At 33.1% G+C, this 9,357-nt stretch overlaps 1 long non-coding RNA gene across 1 annotated transcript in view; it reads right to left on the bottom strand.

Moving 5' to 3' along the window:
• Positions 1 to 6,604: 6,604 nt before the first annotated feature.
• Positions 6,605 to 9,357, bottom strand: part of LOC127735542 (uncharacterized) — a 3,076-nt gene continuing 323 nt past the window's right edge. The window contains exons 1-3 of the long non-coding RNA XR_007998443.1: positions 9,309 to 9,357; positions 8,706 to 8,787; positions 6,605 to 6,805 (exon numbers count right to left, since the gene is read on the bottom strand). The exon at positions 9,309 to 9,357 is cut by the window's right edge and continues 323 nt beyond it. This is a non-coding gene — a long non-coding RNA (uncharacterized LOC127735542). The remainder of the gene's footprint in view (positions 6,806 to 8,705; positions 8,788 to 9,308) is intronic.

Here is a 9,357-nt window from a genome sequence, read left to right as displayed (position 1 = left end):
TTTATAAGTTGCTATTGGCTTTTAACTAGCTGTCAGTTACTGCGAGTACTCTCAGATCTGTACTTAGTCTTTTTATTGTGGGGATGTATAAATACCCTGTCACGTCCGGTCTGTGTTTTTGTTATTTGTTTTTTCTGCTTTGTATCGATCTGATGAGTTCAGCCCTTTTCAACTGATTTTTATAATTTGGTCATATGCTGTGCTGTTACACCACTGTCCCAGATTAGGGGAGGGTTTGGCGCCTTCAAACTAGTTTAACCCCGCCACATTCTATATGTGCCTGTCCCAAGTCAGGAGCCTGTAGTTCAGTGGTTGTAGCTTGTTGATGTCTCTCATATTTGTTTTTCGTAAATTGTTTTATTATACTAGTAAATTAGGCCGTTAGTTTCTCAATAGACTATTTCTTCATATTACCAACTTTTGACTCCGGACTTCGGTCAAGTAAGAGCAACTTAGATAAAATCAAGCTTAAAATCGTCACATTTGAGGGGGGAATTAGCTGCTTTATGTTTTGTACACACGGCAAAATCATCGAAAAACAGTAAACTTTCCCCAAAAATTGCACCGATTATATGCTTGATTTCCTTCTTTTGGTTGGTCTTACGTAACCGAGTACCAGGATGTCCTACCACAGGTAACCTGTCGAAAAATCATTCAATCCGGAGTCAAAAGTAGGTAATATGAAAATAGTCTATTGAATTGTTTCATATTTTTCACGTCTGGGCCTTTCATAGCCGACTATACGGTGTGGGTTTTCTCATTGTTGAAGGTCGTGCGGTTGCCTATAAATGCTTACATCCAATTCATATGAACTTTGGTTGATATAGTTGTCTCATTGGCAATCATACTACATCTCCTTATTTTTATATTGAATATATATACTAGCACAAGTAAAAACAAATCAGAGCCCTCATACTATTTAATAAAGGAACATGTTCTTTATACTTGATGCAGACTTGAGAAATTTACTAGTGTCTAGTTTTTTCAATATTTGTAAGATTGGACATATTGGATTTGGTAATGAAATATGTTCTTGTTCTTGTTCTATTGGATAAACAAAAAATAAGAAGCTGTTTAGCAGAGCAATTATGACAAAAAAAAAATACCGGTGTATATTGTTTGTCATGATTTAGTATATAGTGCAGTTGTAGGACTTTTATAGAAAAGCAAGGAGATGACGGTTAATATTTCCGGGATCCATTATTGCCGAATTATTTTGGGATATCTTTTAAAGTTCTTATATTTATCCAAGGCACTAAAATTGTTTACCGAGGTCAATAATGCCAAAGATGCCAGAACCAATTAAATAGCAATCAGTTGTCCCTAATTTCATGAGAATACCACAGATAAAATCGCTGTTGATTTGTAAATCTAATTAAACGTGAGCTGTAATTGACACGGGATTACACCTGATGCACATTATATAGATAAGCAACAGGTTGCATCACGTGTTTTCTTACCATCGGTTAAAATAACATCTTAATTAATTCAGATTGAGGACAGAATTAATCACGTCAGTACTTTGTCATTAATTATCAGTAATAGTACCCAACAGCAGTTTCTTTTCTTTTATGTTTTTACGTGTTTATAACCTCGTTTTTATTTTATGTAGTAACTTCCGGTCATACTTATTCAAAATTTTGATGAAATTGTTTTTATTAAATAATAGGAGTGTGTCTCCTTGGCAACTTGGCCTGAACAATTAACATGTTTTTGACGTGTGTGTTAACATGTTTTTGACGTGTGTGTGCTCCTCGTTATTTATTTTCCAATTATTTCGTCAATTTTGTTTAAAAAGTCAACACATTACTTTTCTATTTTAGGAATTTGAGCCAAATTTATTTAAAAGCCTGCCTATAAATTTTAACCCCCACTTTTTGTTGTCTAGTTTTCCACCAGTCAACAACTCTCTGTTAAGACAGTATGTTGTCATCATTGATGTCTTTAGGTTTCATATTAAAATCAGAGAACATAATAACTGTACGTGCAAATCTTTAATCATAGCCGGTCAAGCTACCATGTTATAACACCATGATGAATCAGCTGTTTGGAATAAAAGTCTAAATAAATGTCTGCCTTACTGAAAATAAATCATGTCTTTTAAGCACGTGATTTGTATAGTTATCGATATTTAAATGAGCGGGTTAATCAAAGAAACAATTTTGACATATGTCCAGTAATTCTGCAATTTTCCCTTCAGACGGCAGTATTACAAAGAGTACACAAGATGACAATGGGAAATTCTAATCTGCACACTATCGATTGCACTCGGCAGACGATTGAAATCTCGTGCGATGTTTGCATCTCGACATCGTCGGCTGCATTATTAATTTTCGTTCCTTTGTTGTCTTTGTGAATTATTAGATTAATTTCTTGATTAGTTAGCTTTTTAGGTGTGTTCTTTTTAATTTTGTAAATGAATATGTGGGTATGCATGGAGATTTATGGTCTTGTATCATGGAAAGCCAGCAACGCTTTCCTTGTGTATCAATTTGATATTGGTGTCATCAAAGGAATGCTAGTAAACTTTAAAAATTCTGAACACCCCAAAGAGAAAGGTATAAGTTATTCAATCACTTGATATACAAAATTTGAATACAAAGCTCAGTAAATTAATTAAATTTGTAAAATGTAAACTTTGTAACAGTTTTAAAACATTTTGGGTGGTCAAAAGATCTGATACCTTATCACAAGGTAATAGTAAATTAGAAAATTATTTCAACCTCAAGACTGACTTCGTAAAGGAGGCTTATTTATCAATTAAAGATTTTGATATAAGAAGAGCTATATGTAAATTGAGAATAAGTGCACATGATCTTAAAATTGAGAAAGATAGATATAGTAAAAAATACATAGAGAGAAGTCAGCGTCTATGTCATCACTGCCTATCACATGGATCAAATTCTATTGAAGATGAGACCCAATTCACAGTAAGTTGTCCTTTATATAACGAACAGAGAAAATTATTATGGGATTAAGTAAACAGCTTTTGTAATAATTTTAAAGAATTACCAAAGGATAAAAAATATTTCTGGCTGTTCACAAATGAGCATTTACCAACTCTTATGTGCCTAGGCAATTATATAATTAAGTGTTTAGAAATAAGATCCAGGTGGATACAAAATATATAAAATAATATTTAATTATTATGAAATTATTGTTATAGTTACGTAAGACACATGATGTGTTAGGCTCTGATCCTGTCCATAATATGATAGTATTATATTAGGATCTAGTTTTTCTTTTTTCCAATCATATTGTGCTTAATATTGTTGAAAATGATGCCCTTTATGGGTTCTTGATTAGATTAATAAAATTCTTATCTTATTCTTATCTTCTTATTCAGAACAGATTTAGATTTAGATTCTCTTTCCGTATGTTTTAGAGCAATTTGATATCATCGAACTCGTATTGAAGAAACTTTTATTCCATATTAGGTATAAAAAAAAAGATCAAGGTAAAAATGTACCTAATATACTGACCATAGATGCCAAGAAAATAATTTGAATAAGTCTACGTAAACGAAAATAAAAGAATGATCTAGTTTTATTTCATGAGACAGTTCACAGAATAATAACTTCATTAATGGAAATTCAAAACATGCCAGTGTGAACTAAAGGATTTCATATAAAGTACCCATTGAGTTGCAGAGAAAGCGCTTGAAACGAAACGAAACTGTTTCGAAAAGCAGAATGATAAAATATATTGTATCAGTTTAATCATAGAAAACAGTTTTTCTAAATGGTTTGGTTATGCAGATGATTAGAAGGTTACTATTTCACTTATCTCTTTAGTTCAAGCTTGTATAAATGGTTTAGCCAAATGACCAAAAGGTTGTTATTTTACATACTAGTATCTGTTTAGTTCAAGCTTGCGTGTGTGGTTTTACCAGATGGCCAAAAGGTTACTGTTTCATTTATCTGTTTAGTTCAAGCATGTATCTATGGTTTAGGCATATGATCAGGGTTTACTGTTTCGCTTATCTGTAAGTTCAGGGTTGTGTCTATTGTTTGGCCAGATGATCAGAAGGTTCGTTATTTCACTTATCTCTTTAGTTCAAGCTTGTATTTATGGTTTAACCAGATGATCAGACGTTTACTATTTCACATATCTGTTCAGTTCAAGGTTGTGTCTATGGTTTAGCCAGACGATCAGTAGGTTACTGTTTCCCTTTTCTGTTATCATGTTAAGTTCAAGCTTGTTCCAGAACAAATACTTATCTACGAGATCTTTTATTAAAACTTTCGTTCGGATGGGAGAAGTTGTAACAAAATCAACATGTTCATGCAACTGTCGGAAAGTCTTGATTGCATTCTTCAAACAATATAAACGCATGCTTGTTATGAAGACAAGAACATTCAAATGCAGCTGTTAGTTAAAAATTGGAATGTCAGCTGAAAATTGGACGGTTGCAAATTGTGTTTTGTCACAATGTAAACTCTCAGAATAATTTCTTTGGCAATTTTGTACATGTCTGTAATCGAACCAGTAGGTCAAATATACTTATTGTTTGTGGATTTTTTTTTTTAATTTCAATGAAAGCTGTGCTCAGTCTGTATACCCAATATGTGTAATACTTGTGTTTGCTATATATTGTGTTTGCAGGCAGCTTTGAGTGTTGTACATATCAGGCGTTAACATTATACTAAAATGCCTATTATATTTTTTAAAATTTTAAAAGGCGACAAATTAGTGCAACTGAATTTTTATCAGAATAACGCAACTCTATGCGTTCACTAGTCTACCTGGAATGTGTACATCTTCTCCAAAGATTTCAAGATCTTCATAGAAATAAGGGGATGTGGTATGATTGCTAATGAGACAACTATCCACTAAAGTTCAAATGAAGCAATTATAGGCAACCGTACGGCCTTCAACAATGAAAAAGACCCATACCGTATAGTCACCTTATAAATATTATATATTTCTGTTGAAAAACCTGCAGTTTAATGTTGCATATTTAAAAGCACATTTTAGTGATACTTTTATGAGTCAACGATAATTGACAAGACATCAATATTTTTGATTATTTTTACATCAATGAGATCACAGACATTACTCAACGTATGTATTGATCATACTTTTATTTCATCGGAATTTATCAAAAGCTGTCTTTGTAATCAGTAAAGTTCACCATGAAAGTACCAGGTGAGAATTGTCTGTAAAAGAAAAGAAATCAATCAATTAACTTGTTTCTTCAAATAAATAAAATTTTATTTAATTGGTATCAAGGTGAAAAAGTGCAAAGTCTTATATACAAATTACAGATAATTAATCTTCGGTATATTTGATCAGAATCCAGTTCCTAATTATAGAAATTGACATCTAATCAGATTTCAATAGCAGATCGCTGAGATAGAAAATTCAAATCTGATGAAATTTTGCAAAAAGTCAGCGTCAACAATTTTGGAGCAATTAAATCTTCAATTCATTGATCATATAACAGTATAGAACCAAACAGGCTGAAAGGACCTGAATAGTGGTATTTGTACAGTGAGAAGTGACAGTTTGGAATTTTGTTAATGATTATGTTGATCGCATATATATCATACACACAGTTAGGGTCTTGATTTACATCTAGAAATTAACATTGAAAACTAAACTTAACAACACAGGAGATTACTTTCTATTTTCTAATTGTGAATCTATAGCTGACTATGCGGTATGGGAGTTGCTCATTGTGGAAGGCTGTACGGTGACCAATAAACTTCTGTCATTTGGTCTCTGGTTGAAAGTTGTCTCATTGGCAATCATAACATCTCTTATATGTATACTATCCAATTGCTTATTTAATGTAACAGCAATCCAGTAGCACCTGTCTGGATACGAAATATGTATTTCCTCGCAAGTTGATACGATATTTTAGGGCTTGCCATTTCATATATGTTAAATGCATAGAATTTTTATAAGTATACTCTAAAAAATGTGTTTAGAGCCTAAACACTTTCCTAAACACATTTATGAAACCGATTTTTGACATGTTTTAAATCTAATCATGTTTAATATTTAATGTGCTAACAGCCTAAACGTGTCAAGCTATAAAGTGCTTAGACTGTAAACATGTTTAGCTGTAAAGCGTTTAGACTAGAAACACGTTTAGCTAAAAAGTGCTTAGACTGTAAACATGTTTCGCTGTGAATTGTTGTATCTGGAAACATGTTTAGCTGAGAAGTGTTTTTGTCTGGAAACACGTTTAGCTGTATAGTGTTTTGAATGTAAACATGTTTAGACCATAAAGGGTCGTGAAGAAACATGTTTGTCATTTTATTGTGAGAAGCCGTTACTTCATTAGGCCCCAATTAAACTAATATTCCGGAAGGCTTGACTGTAAAACGTATGATAGCTCTCAATAAAACAGGTTTCATACCATCACAAAAAGGAGCCAATGCATCAAACTAAGAAACTGGAATTTTCATATCAAATTGAATGTGACCAATACCTTTTCAATCTCAATGAGTTTTTTTCTTTAATTCAATTTACGTCATTCGACTATTGCATTTTTCTTCATTTCAAATATTCGTAAAACAGTCTAGAACTTTTGAAATGAAATTATCATTATACTAATTCTAGCTTTAAAAACAAAATTACAACATATAAAACAAAGGAATTTATGTTATCATTTATTTCCAGTTTATCATTGAACACAATCAAAAATAAATTCATATCAAGGTACATGTACATAATATTGACCAATCTTCTACTTGTACCCCATCCCTACAACAAAACAATTTGAAAATGTCCTGTTTTCATTTTACAGGTCAATAAGAGCTTCTCCTTTCTTAGTACCCAACTGCTGGTCAATGGCCTGAAATATAGAAAAATATTGATAAGCAACTAAGTAGAATTAATCTAATAATATAAGAATACGAACTACAACACCAAAAAGTAAAGGCAGTTGCTATTTGTCCGGCTAGCCGGACGAATAGTACCAGGACTATTTGTCCGGCCATTTCAATGCGCATGTCTGTGAGTGTGAAATATTATCTTCTGCAGCACCAGGATGTGGCAAATTATATATATGGACATCTATAACATGTATAAATCAATGTTTTGCAATCTTAAATTGTTAGGCCCCAATTTTGATACTGGTAATTGAAATGGTTGTTTTCTTCAAATAAAGTCCAATGTGGTCAATGTATATTAGAAAAAATCATATATATTCAATGTTGTATCTATATCTATTGCTTCACATTGCAAAAAGAGGGAGGAAATTACTTGTAAACCAAACTTGGGTCGTGATTGGCTCATGCATTTTAGATTAAGTTAACGTAAGGATTTTCTTGTTGAAAAAGGTATAAAATTATCATGCCTGAGAATGTCAAACAGATCGAGTTATAGATCCCCTTAACATAAAGTTGTCCATATTTTGAGTTAGGGGTGATGAGAGGGTTGGGGTAACACGTGGCGTTCCTTCAGTTTCCAAATCCCTCTTTTCTTTTTACCCACATCCCACCTTTAATGTCCACAATATTTCTTATCCCCGGCTTAGTATATTTCTAGGAGTTTGATTGGTTAACGCACGTCGTTACAAAACCCATAGCCCCTGGGTGTTGCTAACCCATATTCCCGGACGTTGCTACCCATTACATCGGGGAATTTCACGCGCGTTTTCCTTAGTTCCATGGTTGTTCCTTATGAAATATCGAATTCTGTAGATTTTCCATGATGTCTGTATAATTAAATACGTAATCCACTAACGATTTTATCTTATTACATCGATTATTTGCACTCATTTTAGTAAATGCATCACTATGCAGCCACATTGTCAATGAATGGTTCTACTGACCTAGCTATGCAAATGACCCACGTTGACGTCACACCGTTTATGATGTAACTCTCACAACATTGCGCGCCAAGTTCGACCCATTTCAGTTTCTCTGTCTCTAGTTTAAAAACGTCTTATATTTGTCTACCTGTAGGGTTCTACCAAAGGTAGTACCCTACACCCCGTTAAAAATATGTCAAATTCCCAGATTTCAATAAAAGATATTTAAAAAATGAAAAAAACGTTGCTTTCACGTTAAACTTTGTGGTCGAATTTCTCTAAAAATCGCCAGATTTAGACTAAGACCGGGGATAAATTCGTTATCTACGTTCATATCCGTAGATATGGATATTTTAACACCCTTCAGTACCCTGTACACCCTTCGGCTGCGCCTCAGGGTGTACTTGGATACTTCAGGGTGTTAAAATATCCATATCTACGGATATGAACGTAGATAACTTATAATATCCCCACTTTTTATAATCCTATATCCCACATCCCCCACTTTTTTTAAGTTATACTATCGTATTCCCTTGTCAAATTCTGAAAACTGGAAAATTATCACAAATATTAATATCCCCGTTTTCAGCCATGATCTCAAAATTGAAAATCAGTGATTGGATTACACGCGACCCCTGGTGCTGCTGAAGATAATATTACACTCACTTTCGTACGCACATAAAATGACATGCGCATTGCAATGGCCGGACAAATAGCCCTAGCACTATTCGTCCGGCTAGCCGGACAAATAGCCACTCCGAAAAGTAAAAGCATGATTTAAGATCCAGATAACAACATTAGGACCGTGATATAAAAACATAAATTTACTGATGAATCAATTGATATTTTTTAATATAAAACTTCTTTTCATGCTTAATATTATTCATTTGATCAAATATATATTGGCATTTTTAAAATCAAATACACTTTTGATTCTTACCTAGCAGCATATTTGCTACTGTTCTTTATCTCCTCTTTTAGCATGCCAAGACAGATGATGATTTCCCATGCACTTCTCTCATCTAGAATAAAACAATACATATCAATAAAATTATAAAAAAAATCACAACCGCTTATAACTATTGAAATAAACAAGCATCTTTCTATTTATTTTGAGCAAATGTTGATTGTGTATATCGGAAGTGCTTACGAAAACAATGAACTCGATATGACACTGGATTTGCGAATGATGCACCTCCTCCTGATGAGACTCGGCAGATTCCGCTACCCTTCATGTTCCATTATAATCTGCCGAGGAGTACCGAACGAAAATTATCCTCACAAACTCCTTTCCAAGAACATATATAAATAAAAAAATAAATGCAAACTTGCATGATAGAACATTAAACAACTCTTATCATCTATACACAAGATAGTTTGAACACTTAAAGCTCTTACAAGCACTTGTTTCGTGGGATGGTACCCCCTTTTCTCTCCTGCATTGACTATACGGTAGTATACTTGTTAATAATGCTTATAACTGTCAATAATCATTTAAAATTGGCAGTACAAAATAAAAGACAGTATAATCATAACTCCTTACCTTTCTGAAACAGTCAAGTTACGGTCAGTTATGGTCAGAAGTAAACAGC

The sequence above is a fragment of the Mytilus californianus genome, unplaced genomic scaffold (genome assembly GCF_021869535.1).
Source record: "Mytilus californianus isolate M0D057914Y unplaced genomic scaffold, xbMytCali1.0.p SCAF_3, whole genome shotgun sequence".
NCBI lineage: Eukaryota > Metazoa > Mollusca > Bivalvia > Mytilida > Mytilidae > Mytilus > Mytilus californianus.
The sequence above is the reverse complement of the archived record's forward strand: the minus strand, read 5'-3'. Positions and strand labels throughout refer to the sequence as shown.